This window comes from Cervus elaphus, chromosome 18 (assembly GCF_910594005.1).
Source record: "Cervus elaphus chromosome 18, mCerEla1.1, whole genome shotgun sequence".
Classification (NCBI taxonomy): domain Eukaryota; kingdom Metazoa; phylum Chordata; class Mammalia; order Artiodactyla; family Cervidae; genus Cervus; species Cervus elaphus.
Genome location: NC_057832.1, coordinates 12400380 through 12413725, shown reverse-complemented (window position 1 = coordinate 12413725; position 13346 = coordinate 12400380). Strand labels below are relative to the sequence as shown.

The following is a 13346-nucleotide window of genomic DNA, read 5'->3' as shown; positions in this document are numbered from 1 at the left end:
CAGCTTCTTTGTTTTTTAAAAATTCTACCAGTGCAAGCCCCAGCCCTGCTCCCAAGTGTGGGATTGGGCGTGAGGGCAGAAGATGGGGAAAGAAAAAGAAGGCAGGCATTGATACCGAATCACTTCACTCTCACCTATGATGCCCTTTGCCCAAACCAGAAGAAAGCAAAAGGGGAAAGGGCTGCAGGGTACATTATTTATTTTCACTTGAACATGGAAAGAAGTGTCACACTCCCCCTTCCCCTTTTCAGGGGGAGTGTATTTTAATCAGCAACCGCTTCTCCATCCAGAGAGAGAGAGAGAGAGTGAGTGAGTGTGTGTGTGTGTGTGTGTGTGTGTACACACACACCACAGTTGGGACAGTGACTAGGCTGACCTAGTCCTCTTACCTATTGTTCCTTTGAAGAGGGTTTGACAGAGAGGGAAAAGGAAGGAGCCACACCAGCCAGAGGTTTCAAGCCATGGAATGGAGGAAGCGAGGCAGAGAGGAGCAGCACCAGAGGCCAGGAGAGAGTGGAAAGGGCCACAGCTTCTTTGTTTTTTAAAAATTCTATAATTTGGGAGAGGGTGGTGATTAATTTCCAAAATACACTTCAGAGTCCCACCTTCCACACAGCTCCCTACTGACAGCCCTTTGGTTTCTCAGACAGAGCTTAAGAGCCCTCATAAAGCCAGAAGTACTGATAACCCCTCAATGCACCCAAAAGCAGTGATGACTTCAATCCCTTACAAAGACTATGGTCTGCAGCCTTTGCTTCTCCCTACACATTTGTCTTATGGCTCAGAGGCAAGATGACTGTAGAGACACATGAGGGGGTGAGTGGAAAAGGGGAAGCCCAGGCACATGGGTGCAGGGAGGGGTGGGGGACACCCCTCCATTTTTCTTTTGTCTTTCCCTTTAAAAAAAAAAAAAAAAAACAAAGGCAGGGGTGTGATTGGTTGGAAGGGTAGAGAACAAACCCCAGCACAGCATGTAAGCTCCAGAGGTGGGTGGTGAGAAGTCCCCAGAGAAGTGAGAGGGAAAAGGTCAGGGCTTGAAGCATCAAGTTCCTCAGGAGTTTCTGCCGGCCCAGCTCATAGTCCTCCTCATCCACGTTCACCAGCAGCTTGATGGCCTCGTGGCCCACAGCCTGCTTGAGGGAGTCTGTGATAAAGACACCTTTAAGCGCCTCTAGTAACGAGCCATTGATGTAGTCGCGCCAGAATTCATCGAGGTAGGTGAGCTCAGAGAACGTGATGTCACAGATGATGGAGCCCAGGTCCCGGGACTTGAGGATGGTGTTGGCCTGGTTAAAGCGCTCAAACTGGCGCTCAAGTGGGTCCTGCTTGTTAGAAAAGACGTTGCCCTGCAGAGCAGTCTCCTGCTGGCAGGATTCAGCCCGAACCCGCAGTCTGATGTCGCATGTCTGCTTTTCCTTGGGATCTGGTGTTTTCGCTGGCTCCCAAGTGTGGCTCTCCCTCGAGCTGGCCGCTTGCTACACGTCTGAGGGCCCGAAGTAGGGCAGCACACCACAGGATAGCGGGGAGGCACTGTTTTAGGGGGGTGGGGAGGCCTCGGTTCTGGGTCGCTGAGGGCTCTGGGTGTCACATAGCGAACTGATGTCTCCTCCAGGTATTTGTCTACAAGATCAGGGCACACAGCCCGTCTCCGCTTGAGAGTGACGTAGGGCATCAGGTCGTGGTGGGTGATGATGCACAGCAGCTGCAGCACCTGGCGGAAGTTGCTCTCCTCACAGCGGTCCTGGCGCTCCAGCGCCAGTAAGACGTCACGTCCGTTCCGGATGAGGCCACGCTCGTGGTCGTCGATGACGTCGACAAAGAGGAAGGAGAGAACGCACACGTCCCCTCCCTGTGCGTCAGGTGAGTGCCCACGAAGTCGAACATGCGGTGCAGGCTGTAGAGCCCGTGCGCCTGCTCACCGTGCACTTCGGGCCACACCTGGCTTGCCCTCCGCTTCAGGCCCGCCATGCTGGGGGCTCAGGCACACAGTGCTTCCCAGAATCCCCGCTCAGCAGCCACAGTCCCCACTGTACTCTGCAGGAAACTTAATTGTCCGGGTCTCTTCTCTCGGCTCAGATTCGGCACCGCCATGTTGGATCCATCCGCGTCGTGCCCCCGGGCCTGTCTCATGACGCCGCATCCGGGCTCCAGCCCTAATGTAAGCATTCTGTGTGATAAATTTTCCTCCCAATACTGCTTTAGCTACATCTGATGTATTTTGTATTTTGATTTTTTCATTGACTTTTATGTGTTTTTCAATGTTCTCTCTAACTTCCTCTTTGATGCATGACTGCTTAGAAGGATATTTCTTAATCTCCAAGATTCTGAAGATTTTCTTATTTTTCTGTTACTGATTTTAAATTTGATTATATTTCGGTGAAAAAGCACACCCTGCATAACTGTCAGTATTGTACATTTGTTAAGTGTTAGTACATTTGAGAGTTGTGGGTTAGTAATTTTGAGTATTTTATATTTCAAGGTAATTCATTATTGCTTCCTGAAACACTATTATGACAATTGCTTCAAAGTCTACCTCAGATCATCCCAGCATTTAATAGATTTCTGTGCTGACATCTGTTAATTGTCTTTTTCTCATTCTTTCATTTTGTATGGTTTTTGATATGATAAGTAATTTTTAATTGTATCCTAGACATTCAGGCTATCTTATAAGAATTTGGAATCTCTGTTGAGATGTAGCATGTGGGTCATGTGTATGTGTGAGCTTATGAGTTTCTCTCTGGGCCCCACAAACAGCATCTCAAATGTAGAACACTGACTTAGTTCCATCTCTTCTCCTCCAATTGAGATGGTAAGACCAGTACTTTTCTGGATCCCAGTGTCACAAGGGAGGGTAAATCATAGGAAGTACTCAACTGATTTGTTGCTCTAATGTGGTACCAGAAGCTTAGCTACCCTTTGTATCCTTCTGACTCCCCAAAACGACAAGTGCCCCCATCCACCACATCAGTCTCATTAATGCAGGTTGGAGGTCAGACACATCTTCATTTTGGGCCCTGCTCCCATGAAGCAAGCTTGGAAGCTGAATGTTGATTATCTCACTATTGTCCACCTCATTATGTTTGATTTAAAACAGATTGGGTTAGGTTCTTAGCTTCCTTTATGGCCCTGCTAAACTCAAGGGTTGAAGGAGAGGACAGAGAAACAGCACCCATTGTTTTGTGTTGCCTTCTTTAGTCATTGCTGTCAGCAGGAGGTAGACATTCAGCTTCATGGAGTCTCAGTGACATGAAGGATAGAATTGGGTGGGATATTGGAATGTTTTCTAGTCCTGACTTGCAGCACCTTGTTCAGTGTTGCTGATGCCATGTATGCTGAGGCTCTTATCCATAAGAACTGGATGACATTCAGTGGGCTGGGAGGGGTGTAGGGAATCCTCATGGCAATTAGAGTGAGCTTACTCTTCCTGAGGCGAGTCTCCTTGTAACTAATTGGAGCTGGAAGTCCAGCTTGAGACTGGATTCTGCTAATACTTTCCTTCTGGGATAATCAGAGAGCCATCTGCTTCCTTCACGTTTAGGTGGAAAATCAACTTCTTGCTAGACCCACCAACGTTGTCCCAGGCAGACAACTGGTGCACTTCCTGTTTCCACTGGATAGGAGTTGGAAGATCAGCTGTCTACTCTCTAGCTGACACCACCTGCAGGACAGAGCACCACTGACTGCTTCCTTCAGGATGGGGTGGAATGGCAGGTGGGGAGTTGGTGTGTACAGAAAGCAAATTAGCCAAGATGGCACAGTCAGGCTCTCTTACCCCACTGCCTCTCGCTCGTGCCTCATGTTTTGTAAATAATGATTGTATAACAGCTGAGATGACTTATAGCACCACACATGTGCATCACAAGGCACTCGCTTGGTCACAGGCTACTGTGTATGGTACGCCTGTATGAGCTCCACCTAGAAAAGTGGCAGTGTTACTGCTGCATCATGGCTGTGTCCACTGTGTCAGCCAGGAGAGGAGAGAATATAGTGTTTCTGCTGCTATGGCCGCTGCACCAGCTGGGAGAGAATGCTGTTACGGCTGCTGTGCCAGCCAGGAGAGATGTTGTGTTGGTTAGGTTATGGTATGGCTGCTGCTCCAGCCAGGAGACAATAAACAGGCCTGCAGTTCCTCTGGCTCCTCATCTTCTTCCAGCTTCTTAGTTTGTGCCTTGCCCACCCTGGATTCAGCAAACAGTGTGAACAGCAAGAGAATTGGCACTGGGAACAGGATCAGTGACACATGGTGCTAAGTCAGTTTCCCACAAGGTTTCTCTGAAACCTTTGAGAGGGGTAGTTCTTCCATTGGTGATTGAATAAAAGATGGCTGGCATTGCCATAAAAATTTTGTCATCAGGCCATTCTTTCCCTCACCCTTTGGTTCAATGATCAGGCTTTTTTTTAGTCTTCTAGTCTGTTCCTGCTGGAGAGTCCAGAAGCCTCTGGAGAAACTTCTCAGGATATATTAGAGGAACAAGAACATAAATCTTCAAGTTTCAAGATCCCTAGATAGCTCTCTTCCTTCTTTACATGATTCAGAGGCTTGTGTCTTTATTGTCTTACCTCCAGGGCCCTTTAGCTGTAGGGGAGAACCTAAGAAGAATGGAATTACCACATCTCAGCAGAACTAGAAGTCTTAAATGTAGTGTTTGAAATAAATTTGGTATATTGTAGCTACTTCTACATTTTTGTCTTTTTAACAGAGTTTGTCTATTCTTTTCCCTTTGATTTTTCCATGTAAGCTTCAAAATTAGCTAGTCCAATTTTTGAAAAACTATTCATTTGGAATTTCAACTATTTGTCACTAATCTGGATTAATGTGGAGAAAATTAACTTGAGTTTCCTAATCCATGCAAATATAATGTTTTCTATGTATTGCCTTTTTCAGTATATGCCAATACTATATTGTAGCTTATTACATACAGATCTTTTACATATTTTATTATATCTGTTTCAAAATATTTAATTTGCTGCTATTATAAATAACTTCTTTAAAAAGCATTAATTCTTTTTTACTCATTTACAGAATTGCAATTGACTTATTTTACTGACACTCCATATAACAAAATTGCTATAATTTTTATTCATTCTAATAATTTATTTCAGTAGTTTATTTTTGGATGTTATTGATATACAGTTACATCATCCACCATCAGTGACAATTTTGTATTATCCTTTTTGCTATTTTTGATTGCTTTATTTTCTTATTCAGACATCTAAAACAATTCTGACTAGAAGTGGTTATATTAATTACCCTGAATTTTTTTCCCAGTTTAAAGAGAAGACATTTAATAGTTCCTCTTTAACTTTTAAGAATACTCTTTTGTTTAACATAAACAGTATTGTCTTATTTTTATTTGTAAGTTAAAGTGTTATAACAGTAATACTGTCTTAGTGTTCATTTACCTAAAAACATACTTCTGTCTTCCTAAAATATAAAAGTATACTGGAATTATAATTCAAACATTGCAAAATGTTTCTGCTTTCTGTATATGCTGCTCTAATTTATTATAGCATTGTTATTTTTTACATGAAAATATTGTAAATGTGATTCTCCTTAAATGTACTTAAGCATCATGAGTTTTTATCATGATATTTAGAAATGTCATGGATGTATGTTATTATGGCTGTTTTGTTTCAAACACTGTGTCCATAAGTTAGTTTACCTTCTTGAATCAAAGTCTTTATTCAACTAGGTGAAATTTCTTTCAGATGATCAATACTTTCCCATATTCTCTTCTTTCTTACCAAAACCTTATTTACTCATTATTGGATCATTTGGATTTAGTGTTTTTTTTTTTTTTTTTAATATTATTTCTCAGTTCTTTCGTAGTTTTCCTCTTTCAATCTGAGAAAATAATAAAGGTTGGCCTTATATCACTTTTAATCTTTTTATCTACATGAACAATTCCAGAAATAAGCATTTACTCTGACTTTTTTTTTTTTTTTTTTTTTTTTAACCTGGGGTTCTAGAGACTCATCACATGTCTGGTGATTATTTTTCCCTCAAGAGGTCTTGTTTCATCTCTGTGGTTGATTCATCATATATTTTACCAACTCTTGGTAATTTTTTTTCAAGATCTTCTCAAATCTCTTAACATTGTAAAAGGCTGCCAGAATCCTCAGTCTCAGCTGGTAGCATGCTGCTCTATGGTTTCTGTAAACTAAAGTCACAGCATGTACCTCTGCAGCTTGACAAGTTGTCCATGCATCCACATCCTAATTAGAGTCACGTGGCCAAAACCAAGACTTCTCCATGTTTCTGGATAAAAATGACTTGAAGGCAGGGGAGAAAGGCAGGGATTGGGCAAGAAATTTGTCTTTAGTGTGATGACATAGAAGGCTGATCCTGCTTCTGCTTATCACATCTCCTCAAAAATCTCATGTTTGGTATTTCAAAGGGTTTTCTTTCCAATTACTCAGTCCAGACATTAAAAAAATAAATAAATAAATTTGTGCTGTAAATGGCAGTTACCAGTCATTTCTGATTTTATTCCCCCTCATATGAAGAACAGCTAACAACTATTCAAGAATAAGTCACCACTGAGAATCTTAAAGAAGGATGAGACAAAAGCAATGCATGCACCACAGAGACAAAAATGTTACTAGAAAGTCAGAGAATCTGTTACATATTGATTCCATTTTCCCTTCCCCAGGACAGCACAGAACCATGTGGAAAGGTCACCCCTGAGTCCCCAGTTGGAAGAGAGACCCCAGGGAAGCAGCACACCAGCTTTGTGGATCACTCTGCATAAGCCCCTATTTCTGACCTTGCACTGCAAGGATTGCTGGGGACTCTGCAAGGCTCAGTTACTAGGAAACTGATTGTGACAGAAAAGTGGTGAGGGGCTTTCAAAAGTATCATAATAATCTCAACACACTGATTTCACACCTGCAGTGCCCAAGTATTAATCCTAACCAGAAGCTTTGTTCATCTGCAGAGCCAAGTAAGGAGTGGATTCTGATCATGGAGCTAGGAGGGGTACAGATCTGCTTTGCTGGGTCCTCAAATAAGTAATTATGCTGGCCCTAAAACCCAGTTAGCCTATGCCTAGGCAAGGAGCTGAATCATAGCCCCATCTGCTCCGGAGAATGCCTCCCAGACCAATCTGACCAGAGCTGACAACAACTCCTGGTTGAGTGTGGGCCCAGAGATGCTTGAGCTAAGAAATGGGCTTGTTTAGTCATTCAGTTATGTCCAACTGTTTGTAACACTTTGAACTGTAGCCTGCCAGACTCCTCTGTCCATGGGATTTTTTTCAGGCAAGAATACTGAAGTGGGTTGCCATTTTCTCCTCCAGGGGATCTTCCTAACCCAAGGACTGAACCTGTATCACTGCATTCCAGGCAGATTCTTTGAGTCATTTCACTGAGTCATTGGGGGAGCCAAGAGAAGGGCCAACAGAGTCAATAGTTTGAAGATTAAAGCAAGCAACCCTATTTGGCCAAGGAAGTTGGGATGCAGGTCAGCTCGAATTAATACAAGAAGACTTACCAGCTTTAGAGCTGTTTCTGCTGTTGCTGAGCAGGGACTCTAATTCTTAGTCCCACTCATCACTGAATATTGCCTTTAGCCTATCTCATAAAGGAACCTAACCAGAGTACATGGATTCTGTTTGTCCCAACAGCCCTTCATACAGTGACATTCAAACACATAATACAACCTGTGTCTCCTCCATCTTCAGAACATAAGCAGTGGCTTCACCTAACCAGAGAACTGAGTAGACACTTAGGCCTGATCTGGGCCTCCAAATAATAAGCCATGCAGACTGTAGGTCATATCCTACAGTCCCATCAGGGAAGGATTCATTCACACCCTGTCTCCTACTGAGTATAGCATCCAGTCCTAACCATCTACTAAGAATCCAGACATCATAAAGCCTCGCTTTGGTAGGAAACCAAGCTGGCAATTCCACCCAACTAGTCTCATCCATTGGTTCAAGCTTCAACCCCACTGGTCCCCATTCTCAGAGCTTTATCAGTTGCCTGATTCAGAATTATACCTAATCGCAGTCCCCAACTGCCCAAATGCATGACCAGATTACAACTCAGAAACCCAAACTGAGCTTACTGAGGCAGAGCAGTCTCTGCTGAAGCAACCCTCTGGAAGTCTGAAAGAGGACCCTGATTACTCAAATACACAGACACCAACAGGAGAAATCAAGTCAGGAAAAATCAAATAAATGTGACACCGTGAAAATAAATCTGATAAAACTGACCTTAAAGAAATGAAAATCTACAAACACTTACACAAAGATTCAGAATAATTTTTAAAGGAGTTCAGTGAATTACAAGAAAGACAGATAACAAAATGAAATTAAGAAAACAACAATATATGAACAAAATAAGTTTGATAAGAAAACAGCAATACCACCACCAATAAAAACAGAATCCCTAAAGGCAAAAAATATAATAACTGAACTAAAGAATTTAAAAGAAAGCTCCAAAAGTAGAGTCTACCATAAAGAAAAAGAAGACAGAATGTTAGAAATTGCCTATTCAGAAGATGGAAAATGGGGAAAAAAAGGAAAACAATTAAGAAAGCTAATGGGGATTGTGAGACACAAGGAAGAGAAAAGATGTTCACCTTATGGAGATTCCAAATGGGGAAAGAGAAAGATAAAGGACAGAAAATAGTTTTAAAGCCATAATGGCTGAACTCTTCCTGAATATGGGGACACAAATGGACCTTGAAAAGTATGAGGGCCGAAGAACCCAAATAAGTTGGCCCTGAACAAGGCTACACTGAGACACATTATACTTACCAAACTTCAAGACAAAGAATTTTGAAAGCAGCAAAATAAAAGTGAGCATTGACATGTTTTCATTGTTGTTCAATTGCTAAGTAGTGTTTGACTCTTTGAAACTCCACGGACTGCAACCTGTCAGGCTTCCCTATCCCTCACTGTCTCCTGGATTTGCTCAAACTCATACACATTGAGTCAGTGATGCCATCCAACCATCTCAAGTGTCTCTCCCTTCTCCTCCTGCCCTCAATCTTTACAACATCAGGGTCTTTTTCAATTAGTTGGCTCATCACATCAGGTGGCCAAAGTATTGGAGCTTCAACTTTAGCACCAGTCCTTCCAATGAATGTTCCACATTGATTTCCTTTAGGATTGACTGGTTTAATTTCCTTGCTGTAAAAGGGACTACCAAGAGCCTTCTTCAGCACTACAATTCAAAAGAATCAATTCTTCAGTGTTCAGCCTTCTTTATTGTTCAACTCTCACATCTGTACATGACTACTGGAAAAAACATAGTTTTGACTGTATGGATCTTTGTCAGCATGTGATATCTCTGCTTTTTATTATGCTATCTAGGTTTGTCATTGCTTTCCTTCCAAGAAGCTTGTGTTTTATTAATTTCTTGGCTGTAGTCACCACCCAGTGATTTTGGAGCCCAACAAAATAAAATCTGTCTCTCTTTCCACTTTTACCCCTTCTGTTTGCCATCAAGTGATGACGCCAGATGCCATGATCTTAGTTTTTGAATATTGAGTCAGCGTTTCCATTCTCCTCTTTCACCCTCATCAAGAGACTTTTTAGTTACTCTTCACCCTCTTCCATTAGAGTAGTATCATCTGTGTATCTGAGGTTGTTGATATTTCTCCTGGTAAATTTGATTCAAGCCTGTGAATCACCCAGCCCAGCATTTCACATGATGTACTTTGCATATAAGTCAAATAAGCAGTGTTATGTTATACAGCCTTGATGTATTCCTTTGGCAATTTTGAACCAGTCCTTTTTCCCATGTCTGGTTCTAATTGTTGCTCCTTGACTTGCATACAGTTTTCTGACAGGCAAGTAAGGTGGTCTTGTAATCCCATCTCTTTAAGAATTTTTCACAGTTTTTGTGATCCACACAAAGGCTTTAGCATAGTCAATAAAGCAGAAATAGATGTTTTTTTTTTTTTTCTGGAATTATCTAGCTTTATCTATGATTCAGTAGATGTTGGCAATTTGATATCTTGTTCCTCTGCCTTTTCTAAAAATAGCTTTTACATCTGCAAGTTTCTTGGTTCTCAGACTGCAGAAGCCTAGCTTAGAGGATTTTGAGCATAATCTTGCTATTAATAGCATGTGAAGTGAGCACAATTGTATGGTAGTTTGAACATTCTTTGGCCTTGCCCTTCTTTGGGATTGGAATGAAGAGTGACCTTTTCCAGTCCTGTGATGACTTCTGAGTTTTCCAAATTTGCTGACATATTCTGTGCAATACTTTAACAATATCATCTTTTAGGATTTGAAATAGCTCATGGAATGGTGATGGAATTCCATCACCTCCTCTAGCTTTGTTCATAGTAATCCCTCCTAAGTGCCACTTGACTTCACACTCCAGGATGTCTGGTTCTAGGTGAGTGACCACACCATAGTGGTTATCTGAGGCATTCAGATCTTTTTTGTATAGTTTTGTGTATTCTTTTAAATTCTTCTTTATCTTTTCTGCTTCTATTAAGTCCTTGTCATTTTTGTCCTTTATCATGCCCATCCTTACATGAAATGTTCCCTTGATATTTCCAGTTTTCTTCAAGACATCTCTAGTCTTTCCCATCCTATTGTTTTTCTCTATTTCTTTTCATTGATCACTTCAGAATTGTTTTTTTATCTCACCTTGCTTTTTCTCTGAAACTCTGCATTCAGATGAAGGGATTCATTACCACCAGACATGCCTTATAAGAAATCTAAAAGGGATTCTTAAAAGAACACTAATTAACATCATAAAAAATGTGACATCAATCTCACTGATAATGGTAAGTTCATAGTCATAACATCTGCAATATAATATTAGTGGTACATAACTCACAATTCTATATTAGACCTTAAGAAACAAACGTAGTAAAAAAAGATAATAAATATGATAAACTCTTATCAGTAACATGGTATAAAAATAGGTAAATTATGGCAGCAATAATCTAAATAATGAGGGGGTGGAGAAGTATAAGTGTAAAATATATAAATCTGATTTATACTAAATTGTCTTCAGCTTAAAATTGTGTGATATAATTTTAAGATATTTCATGTAAGCCTCATGATAATAGTAAGAGAAAATTTTGTAGTAATAATGAAAATGAACATAATAAAGAAGTCAAAACATGCTGACATCAAAAGACCTCCAAGATGAAAAGAGAGAAGAAGAAAAGAAAAAAGAAAAATATATATCTAGAAAATAACCAGGAGACAGTAAACAGAAAGACAATTAAAGGGCATATCTTTCAGTAACTACTTTAAATGGATTAAATTATCTAGTCAGAAGACATTGAATGACTTGCATTTCTCTGATAATTACTGATGTTGAGCATTTCATCATGGGTTTCTTAGCCATCTGTTTGTCTTCTTTGGAGGAATGTTTCTTTAGATCTTTCACTCACTTTCTGACTGGCTTGGGTTTTGTTTGTTTTTATTGAGCTGCATGAGCTGTTTATATATTTAGGAGATCACTCACTTGTCTGTTGATTCATTTGCAAATATTTTCTCCCATTCTGAGGGTCGTCTTTTTGCTTTGTTTAAGTTTCCCTTGCTGTACAAAAGCTTTTGTTTAACTAGCTACCATTTATTTATTTTTTATTGTCATTACTCTAGGAAGTGGATTGAAAAAGATATTGGTGAGATTTATGTCAAAGAATATTCAACCTGTTTTCCTCTAAGAGAGTAACAGTATCCAGCCTTACATTTAGGTCTTTAATCAATTTTTGGTTTATTTTTTGTGTATGGTGTTAAGGAGTGTTCTGATTTCATTATTTTACATGTAGCTGTCAGTTTTTTCCAGTACCACTTATTGAAAAGACTGTCTTTTCTCCATTGTATAATCTTTCCTTCTTTGTCATAGATTAGGTGACCATAGATATATGGGTTTATATCTGGACTTTCTATACTGTTCCATTGATCTATATTTCTGTTTTTATGCCAGTATCACCCCACAATAGTCAGAGTAGCCATCACTGAAAAATCTGTAACAATAAATTCTAGAGAGGATGTGAAGAAAAGGGAACTCTCCTACACTGTTTTTGGGAATGTGAATTAGTACAGTCACTATGGAGAACAGTATGAAGGGCCTTTAAAAAACAAAAGACAGAGTTACCATATGATCCAACAATCTCACTCTTGGGAATAAATCCAAAAATCATAATTCAAAAAGATACATATACCCCAATATTCACTGTGGCACTATTTACAATAGTCAGGATATGGAAGCAACCTAAATATCCATCTACAGATGAATGGATAAAGAATATATATTGTGTGTGTATGTATATATGTATATATATATATATATATTATATATAATATATATATATTAATATAGATTAGAACAGAAATAAATAATATAGAAAAAAAAAGGGAATAAAACTCACCAAAGTAAGAATTGCTACTTTGAGAAGATTAAAAAAAAAAAAAAGAAAAGAAAAAAAGAAAACCATAGTTAGACTAACCAAGAAAGGAAGAGGAGCCAAATCAATGAAATTACAAATAAAAAAAAGATATTACAACTGATAGCACAGAAATTCAATTGAAAATAAGAGGTTATTATGAACAACTGTATGCCAACAAATGGAAAATATAGAAGAAATAGAAAAATTCTTAGAAATACAATTTACAAAAACTGAATAAAAATTAAATAAGAAATCTCAACAGTCCAATTATTAGAATAAAAACAGAATCTGTAATTAAAAATTTCCCAAGGAAAAAATCCCAGGACCAAAAATGGTGACTTTAACCCAAATTTTGAAAAAAAGAATTAACACCTTTTCTTCTCAATCTCTTTCAAAAAGTCAATGAAAAAGAAAGGCTCCCAAACACATTATTTGAAATAAAAAAGAAGGATAATCGCTTTACAGTGTTGTGTAGGTTTCTGCTGTACAACACTCTGAATCAGTCATAACTGATTATATATATATAATTTATGCTTATAATTATATAATTATAATATATATAATATATAAATATAATATAATTAAAATATAATTATACAATTATATAATTATAATATAATTATGATTATATATAATTTATGCTTATAATTTATGCTTTATTATATATATAATTTATGCTTTGTATATATGCTTATATATATATGCTCTCTCATATATATATAAATTATATATAATTATATATATATATATATATATGCTCTCTCTTGGGCCTTCCCTCCATCCTGCCCTTCTAGGTCATCAAAGAGCACCAGGCTGGACTCTCTGTGTTATGTAGCAGCTTTCTACTAGCTATTTATTTTACACATAGTAGTGTGTATATGTCAATGCTAGTTTCTCAATTCATCCCACATTCTCTATCCCCCACTGTGTTCTCAAGTCTATTCTGTACACCTGTGTCTCCATTCCTTCCCTGAAG

The 13346-nt window shown here is 39.1% G+C and overlaps 1 pseudogene; it reads right to left on the bottom strand.

Moving 5' to 3' along the window:
* Positions 1-313: 313 nt before the first annotated feature.
* LOC122674852 lies at positions 314-2090 on the bottom strand (annotated as a pseudogene).
* Between the last annotated feature and the right edge of the window lie 11256 nt (positions 2091-13346).